A 9,073-nucleotide genomic window follows, 5' to 3' on the forward strand; every position below is an offset into this window, starting at 1 on the left:
CCCGGCCCCGCCGTCCGTGCCCTGGACCCGGAGCCGGCGGCGACCGCACTGCGCATGCGAAGCCCGGCCGGCCTGGGCTCTGCGGAGCCCCGCGCACCGGCGCGCAACTTTATTTTTTCCTGAGCGTTCCTAGAGTGACTGCATAGTGAATAGGCGCATAAACGCTCCTCCACTCCATCGCCAGCCCCACGGAGGGGGAGTGCGCCCTCTGATTCTGGCAAAGGGTCTGTCGGTGCTGGGCTGTCGCGCCATCGCGAGGGTCTCTTTCCTGTCACCAAACTGTCAATGGTTGTTGATAATTTTAAAGCAACAAAAACCCTACACAAGGGCCGGGAGATAGCGCCGTAGAATAAGCGCCTGCCTGGCAAGCGCAGGGTCCTGAACTCAATCCTCGGTATTAAAAAAAAAAAAAAAAAAACACAAAGTCGACATTTGTGTGTTTGTGTGCAAGCCCGCACGCAGACTGAACATGGGGCCATCACACTGGGCAACAGTCCAGTCCTTTCTTATTTTTTCAGACAGGATCTTGCTCAATTGCTAAATTGCAAGTTCCCCAGGCTGGACTTGAACTTGCTATCTTCTAGCCTCAGTTTCCCAGAGTGCGGGCTCTACAGGCATGTGCCAGCACACCCAACTTTTCTTCTCCTTGAAACATCTGATAGGAGCTGTGCCCCACCATGCTGAAAACTAACCCCAGTGGGGCCTTTGGAGGCCATCAGGCTGTGATGGGAAGTCCTTAGCAATGGGACTGGCCAGGGAGATAGCTCAGTTGAATAAGTGCTTGCCAGGCCAGTGCAAGGTCCTGGGTTCTAATCTCTGGTACCACCAAAAAAAAAAAAAAAAAAAAAAAAAAAAAAAAAAAAAGGGGGAACCTTAGCAATGGGACTAATGCTCCTACAAAAGGACCAAGAAGGTACCCTTGTCCAGTCCACTAGCTGCAAGGCGTCATCTACCAGCTGGACACAATCTGCTCATGCCTGGATCCTGGACTTTTTAGCCTCCAGAAGTGTGGAAAATAAATTTCTATTCCTCATAAACTACTCCATTATCTTAGGAAAAGTTCACAGCAATGGTTTCCTGGGCAAAACATAAGCCCGGGTATGACAGATGGGGGACTTAGCTTCCTGTGGTTCTCTAAAAGGATAGCTCCAAGGACTTATACTGTCGCAAACCAACTGTTAAATATTGCTGAAACTGCTTTCAGTTGATTAACCAGGTATAAAGTTCCATCTTATTCTTTAACTCCTATTTATTTTATCACTAGTAGTAACATTTTTTCAGATTTGTATTCTAACTGGAATATCTGATACTTTGTATTTTGCCCTGTGTTCTGGGGAATTTCTTCATTTTGAAAAGAAACTTAATTTTTCAAGAGCTCTTGTTTGTTCTCTAACCTTTGTTTGTTTGTTCATTTTGTGGCCAGCTCAGTCCACCCTGGGGGCAGGCCTGGCATGGCATGGGTGCTGGGGATTGAACCGTGGTCCATGCACGCTTGCCTAAGCTTGCCTAAGCAGGCGCTTTAGACTGCTGAGCTATCTTGCTGGCCCAGTTTTCTAGTCTTGGACCAGGGATCAAACTTAGGACCTTGCACTTGCCAGGCAGGTACTGTGCTGCTGAGCTATCTCCCTGGCTTTTTTTTTTTTGGTACCAAATAAATGTATAATTTACAACATGTAGCACCATCTCTTTTGGGGTACAAATGTCTATAGAAACTTTATCCATCACAACCAAAAACTGAAAACTCAAACATCCAGGTAAACAGATAAACTAATTATGGCATGCCCACGTGGTGAAATACTACTCCACAATGAAAAGGAACAAAGCACAAGAGTCTGCAGGGATATGATGAATATGGAAACTTGCTCAGTATGACTAAGACAGATACACAAAAGTATGTACTCTTGCAGGAATCTAATCAGAAAATCTAGGGGCCGGGGAGATGGCTCTGTGGAATAAGCACTTCCCTGGCAAGTGCAAGGGCCTGAATTCAATCCCCGGTTCCGCAAAAAAAAAAAAAGAAAAGAAAAAAAAAGAAAATCTAGAGACAATATATAGTGGGACAGGGGTGAAAATGCAGAGTGACTGTCAGGGAGCATTTTGTGGGGAGTCCTATCCCTTCTCTGTGGTCATAGTTACATAAGTGTGTTTCCAGTTAGGGAACAAAAGACTGGAGTGGTTCCAGGCAGCTTAGTACTTACACAGACTGCAAAAGCAAGACTGGCACGGCAGCAGCTTCTAAGGATACTGGACAACACTGAGCTGCTGGGAGGAGGTGGCAGGAGGAGAGGTGGAAGGTCTCTGACTAGAAGGCCCTCTGAGCTATGGTCAGGCAGGTCTGTGGGCTGTGACTGCATTGGGGGAGGTAGCAGGAACTCGAAATGGCCCAGCACAGTTGTCCTCAAGGTAAGAGGCTCCGCCCTGGCTGCTGGTTTCCCGTGCTCCGGGAGGGTCCTGCTGTAGTGCAGGGAGACTCGCAGAGCTTCCTACCAAGGCTGGGATCACACGCTGGTCCAGCCTCCCCTATCTGAGGTGGGAGGTCAGTCCTTAGGGGCCGGGCAAGCTCTGCAGGGGGCTGTGTCCCAGCTGTGTCCTTCGGCACCATCTCTGCCACTCCAAATTTCATCTGTCCTGCCAAGAATTATTTTCAAATAGTTCCAGGAGCTTAGTCCTTCTTATCAGATAGCTAATGAATTGTCCAGAGGGGAGTTCGGACCAAACCCTTCTATTTGTCAGAAGCGACATCTGAGGATAGCAACCACGACGCATTTTAAAGGTGCTCCACAGCCAGGCCCCAGCTGGAGCCAAGCCAAGTCCCAGATGTCCCTGGAGTCCACCTTACTGCCACCCCACCTTTGCTCCAAGTTGGGACACTGCTTGACCTTTCCTGACTCATGAAGCCAGGAGCAGAAATGTTGGCAGCCACCTAGGTCCTCGCGCTGGCCAGCAGTAGCCCAGCGCAGCGTAACAGTGCATTTCCTCTGGTTGTGTCCAGTATAGCAGGAAGAGAAGCGCCGAGTCCGACCCACAACTTCTAGCCCTCATTTGCCAACACAGGTTCCTGGAGTCTTATTTCCTTGAAGTAGGTGTGAGCAGGAAGAGGAAGAGGAAAGAAGCCTCTGAAAGTCCTTTCCATGATTTGTTGATGCTGCCACCTGTTGGTAATGCAGAGCACTACATGCCCAGTGAAGATCCCAAGCCGTTCCACAGCTGAGCACTTGGTTAATAAGGCAGGCAGAGCCCTCATCTGATTGGATGTACCTGGGGCATTCAATGTGCACCCAGGACCATGTGGGACCCCAAGAAGCTCAACTCCCAACTGCTGCACCTCTGGGAATTAATGTCCCAAACCTGGAAAAATGGCAGTCAACACCCAGAGTATTCTTGGGAGGAGACTGGCGGCCCAGCCAGGCTACCACCAGGATGGGTGTCAGCCAGATCACGTGCCCAGGAGTTCTCTTTGCCCCTCAGCTGTATGGCTGGGGCCCAGGCACAAGGGTTGGGTTTCTTTGGTCCAGTGTGGTAGGACCACTGGGCCTGGTTCTGGCCATGGCCCTGGCTAGACCACCATGTCCTGTGTGATGGTGACTGTTGCTTTACAGCGCTGGCCAGCTGGTTGGTTCCACTGATGTTCATGGTCAAAGGGTGTCATCCCATTTTCCAGGGGGATCCCCATTGGACATGGATGCCCCTGGATCTGGTGCCTAAAGCTCCTTCTCCTCCAGTTCTGCTGCTGCCAGGTACGCCAGCCACTTGGCAGTGGAAGGTATTGAGCCCCTGATGGCAGGGGTCATCAAAGCCAAGCACAACAGCTACACCTTGGCCCACTGGGGGAGACCCCTGTCCCTTGCAGAATTGGAATCTGTCCTCCCTGTGGCCATGTAGTGCAGCTGTTCAGTGTTCACCATTGGTCATTAACTCAGCTGACCTTGAGTCAGGTCCACATTCTCAGGGGCCTCAATGTCAAGGACCTCAATAAACCCAAGGTGCTGGGACAGAGCTGCCTCTGAGTCATCCAGATCCAGTTTATTTCTTTCTTGAAATTTCAAAAAAAAAAAAAAAAGAAGAAGAAGAAAGAAAGAAAGAAAAAGAAAAAGAAAAGAAATTTCCCTCTGGCGATAAATGTTTGATCGGCCAAACTCACATCCCTGGTGTCCTCCCCACCCCCAGCCCCAAGCCACAATGAAGATATCAGGGTACAAACACATCCCAAACACTCAGTGATCACCAACTCCCAATACAAGGCAGAAATTGAGCTGAGCATACAGGAAGATGCTTCTAATCCCAGCTGTTGGGAAGCTTAGGTAAGAGAATCTCAAACTCGAGGCCATCCTGGGCTATATAGGGAGTTTCAGACCAGCCTCAGTCTATAGAGTAAGATCCTCAAAGGAGGAGTAAGAAGAGGAAGAGGAAGAAAAAGAAGAAAAGGTAATAAGTGCCATGCTGGTGGGTGCATGCCTCAGAGTTCTCAGATAGGCACCCTGCATCCCAAAACCCACAGGTGCCTTTGCCTGAGGATGTGTCCTTCTGTGGCTCCCATGTCATTGTCATTTTTCATTGGAGAGTCTCAATGAATGATTTGGCCTGAGAGAGCAGTTTTTTATTTCTTTTTCTTTTTAGAACTGGGGATTGAACCCAGGGACACTCTACCATGACCTGCAGTGCCAGCCCTTTACATTCTTTTATTTTGAAACAAGAGCTGTCTAAATTTCCTGGGAGGGACTCAGTCTTTCCACCTCAGACTCCCAGAGTGCTGGGATTTCAGGTGTGTGCTGCCATGCTCAGCTTTGGGAGAGTAGTTTCTGAGGCTGCGGGTTGTTCGGGGTCCCATTCAAAGGTGGGTACCTCTTGAGTAGCCCTATGCAGTGGGCTGAGCAGAGCAAGCTGCTGAAAAGACTGCGTGTTGAATTCTGTACCTCTTTTGAGTTCAAGGGTTTTGTTTGCTGTAGAGGGATGCAACCCAAGAGCCTCATGCATCCTAGGCACGTATGTACTCTAACACTGTGCTACACCCTCAACCTTTACTTTTTTAAAAAAAAATGGAGACCAAGTCTCACTAAGTTGCCAGATTGGAACTTGCATTCTTCCTGCCTCAGCCTCCCAAATAGCTGGGTCACAGGTGCTCCCCCTGGCCCAGCTGCTGCACATGCAGTACTTGTCTAGAGAGTACTGGTTATTTTCCTACATGGAGGTTACTACCCATAACAAAATACCAAGAGATTTCAGGTGCAAATCACAGGGGGCAGCAGGTGGCCCCGTGGCCTTGTTGTAAAGTAGTACCACAAAGCAAGCTGACAAAGGTGAGCTGATTTTTACCCCCTGGATGTCATGGGATGATCACAAAGGCATTGCTGGGTCTGCCTTCACGTATCAGGTGGCTTAAGCCTGTGCAAAGAGCTCTGTGCTTTGTGTAATCCACGGGTGCCTTCGGCAGTGGGCCTTTTCCCTGGCCATTCCGGACTATGACGTGGAGGTACTTTGTCCTTTGTTTCCCTATCCTGAGTCCCTTCATCAGGATGGTAGTTCCTCCACTTGCCTGGGTTGCTCCCAGGTTCCTCTTGGTCAGACTACTTGTCCCTACCCTAATTACCACTCCCCAGTCAGGATATCTCCCTCATTGTAAGGAATATCCCCTACAATGGACAGCATTATACACATTTAAAACATCTACTTGGGGCTGGGGAGATGGCTCAGTGGAATAAGCGCTTCCCTGGCAAGTGCAAGGGCCCGAGTTCAATCCCCGGTTCCACCAAAAATCAATCAATCAATCAATCAATCAATCATCTACTGTTCCAGGCATGGTGATGCATGACTGTAATCCCAGCACTCAGGGGGCTGAGGCAGGAGGATCTCTACAAGTTCAAGGTCAGCCTGAACTACACAGTAAAACCCTGTCTCAATAAATGCATGCATGCATGCATGCATGAATGAATAAATAAATGAATATTCCTAGGGTACATATGGCCCCACCACTTGGTATATAGTAGTTCAAAGGAACTCACCCCTAAACTATATTGATCCAATGACAGAGTTACTTATAAATCTTTTAGGCAGGGCTGTGAGCACATCTCATTATCCTGGTGGCCTGTGGCACAGCATCTATGAGAACAGAGGAAACCTAAACTATGAGTGCTCATTGTAGGAGTCAACCTGGCCGATTAGGGCACAAGGTCCCTGAGGAGGCGGCCGGAGCCTGTATACGGGGAGGCACTGCCCTCACTGTGGCCAGGGCCAGGGGAAGCAAACACAGAAGGTAACTTCGGACAGTCTGGACTCCTGTCCTGGACACCAGAAGTGCAGGATGCTTGGCCTGGAGACTTAAACTAGCAATCTCCTGCCTGGGCTCTCAGGGTTTTGGCATCGAACCCAGGGTTACTTACTGCACGGGCAGCTCTGGTTCTGAAGTCTTGGGATTTGCCTGGGTCCCTCTACCAGCACCCAGGGGCTCCAGCCCCAGGCCACTTGGCATGGGCTTTTCTCAGCCTCCACAATCGCATGTGCCGTCTCCCTCCTGTGTCGTGCACATATCCTATGGTTGTCTCCCTGCAGATCCCTAATGCGGCACCTCAGGCACTGTAGCCCCCACAGCCTAGTGACTGCATGGTGCCTCCACTTTTCTCTGTCTGTAAAGGGGGAAGGGACCGAGCCGAAATCAGTGATCAAATTCTCCCAACAGCAGAAGCTCAGCTGGGGCCATCCTGCCTCTGCACAGGACAGTGCAAAACTGCCCCATTAGGATTGAGATCCTTCTTTTTTTTTTTTTCAGAGCCAGGGATTGAACTCAGGCCCTTTGCGCTTGCCAGCGCAGTGCCTATTCAACTGAGCTATCTGCCCAGCCCCAGGACTCAGATCCTTAAGACCCATTGCCATCCAGAGCCCCACGGAAGACTACCTTGTGGGCAGACACCATCACTGAGGTTGCCAGGGTCTCCCCTTTAGTGGCCGTTTGCGCATTATCTTGACTCTTGATCTCCACTATGAATCCAAGCTGAGGTCACAGTGGACTAAAGGTGACAGCCTATCCCCTCCCCAGAATGTTCTGAGAGCACTTGTCAGATGGTGGGGCTGAGCTTGGTGAAGCCGCTGTTCCATTATACTGTATAGACCTGCTGTGACAGCCCTGTTTCCCTTTATATTTCCCTCCTCTGGATTCATGCTGTTGGTTGTTGGTTGTGGTCCAAAGCAGCTTGGGACACTGGGTCAGTCGCAAGCAGCTTAGTGACTTATGTACCTGCTCGGCACCTAGCCCACCAGTCAGGCAAGCGTGCTGCTGTGGATTCCCTGGGCTTTTGGGCAAATGTCTTGTCACCTTCCTGTCTTGCTCCTGTAAGCCTGGGTCTCCCTGTGTTCCCGAGAGACTGACTGCCATTCACCACCCTGTCCCTTTGAAGCAGCCCTCTTGGACTCTGCTCTACAGCAGCAAATGCCTCAAGGAATGATCTGGCCACCCATCTTGGGAGGACTCTTTCCTTCTTGGAAATTTAGTCACTTGTACTTCGTTCTACCTCTCTACATTCTTTTACAAATAAAATCAACTCCCTTATGCCTGTGCTTTCCCAGCTACAGCAATAGGGGCCAGAGATGGCCTGTGGAGTCTTACTACAACTGCCCAGATGCAGTTTTTAGTTCTTACATCTGGCAGAGATACGATTTCACTTAGTGCTTTCATTTACTCTACCCCCACTTTTATTTCCCCCTTTTTACTTGTTTGATACTAGATTTGAATCCAAGGACCTCCTGCATACTGAGCCTGTGTTCTACTACTGAGCTATAACTCCAACCCCCAATTTTTTTTTTTTGACACAGTCTCATTATGTAGTATAGGCTGGCCTTCAACTCACCACGATCCTCCTCCTTCAGCTACCTCCTTAATGTAGGGATCAGGGCATGCACCACACCTGGCTCCCAATTTCCTCTTTTAAAACAAGGTATTGGGCCAGGGAGATAGCTCAGTAAACCAAGTGCTTGCCTGGGAAGCGCAAGAGCCTGAGTTTAATCCCTGGTTCCAGAAAAAAAGAAAAGAAAAAAAAAAAAAGTATTGAGCTATAATTTCTCTTTGAGGTAAAACCTCTTCCTGATTTTTTCAAGGGATGGCCATTTTATTTCATGGTTCATTTTTTAAGAGTGTGTGTGTGTGTGTGTGTGTGGCCAGCTCAGCCCACCAGGGGGTGGGGCTGGCTGGCATGTGGTGCTGGGGGATTGAACCGCCGTCCCTGTGCTTTGCTAAGCTTGTTCTAAGTAGGTGCTTTAGACCACTGAGCCATCTCACCAGCCCCTCCCCTTTAGTTTTCTGAGACACAGTCCCACTATGTAAACCAGACTGACCTTGAATGTGCAATCCTCTCGCCTCAGCCTTCCAGGTACTGAGGTTACAGGAGTGCAACCCCATACCTCCATACCTACATACCTACTACCGAGTGGTTCTTATTGCTTGTGTTCTTACATTCTTTTTTTTTTTTTTAATATTTATTTATTTTTATTTATTACATTTATTTATTGTGTGTGTGTGTGGCCAGCTCAGCCCACCAGGGGGCAGGGCTGGCTGGCATGTGGTACTGGGGATCGAACCGCGGTCCCTGTGCTTTGCCAAGCTTGTTTCAAGTAGGTGCTTTAGACCACTGAGCCATCTCTCCAGCCCCTGTTCTTACATTCTAAGTCTTTCCTGGTTCTTGTTTGGCAGTTCAGCTCCAGGCTACTGTATCTTCTTGACCTGCACTGTCTCTGCTGGGAAGGTTTCAGAAGGACTTGGGGGGGAGAGGGCGAGAGCTCCCCCAGCCCCACTCAGCACCCAAGAAGCGCTCTGGTAAGATGAACTCCTTGAAGCTTTTCCCTCTTGAGCCACATCAGTCTTCTTAGCCCTTCCTTCTCTCCCCAAATTTGACGTGACTTGTCCAAATTCATAGTGTCAGCCAGTCTCTGACACTTAGGACCCAAAGGCTTTCACTTGTTAGTTTTCAGACCCTCACGATGGACGTCTCCAAGCCCTAAACTCCCCTTTCTCCCTCCAGTTCTGTTCTTCTTGCTGCCATCCTGTTTCACAGGACAGTGTCAGCATTTGGCCAAAGCCTGGCCATCA

The sequence above is a fragment of the Octodon degus genome, unplaced genomic scaffold (genome assembly GCF_000260255.1).
Source record: "Octodon degus isolate 3935 unplaced genomic scaffold, OctDeg1.0 scaffold00002, whole genome shotgun sequence".
Classification (NCBI taxonomy): domain Eukaryota; kingdom Metazoa; phylum Chordata; class Mammalia; order Rodentia; family Octodontidae; genus Octodon; species Octodon degus.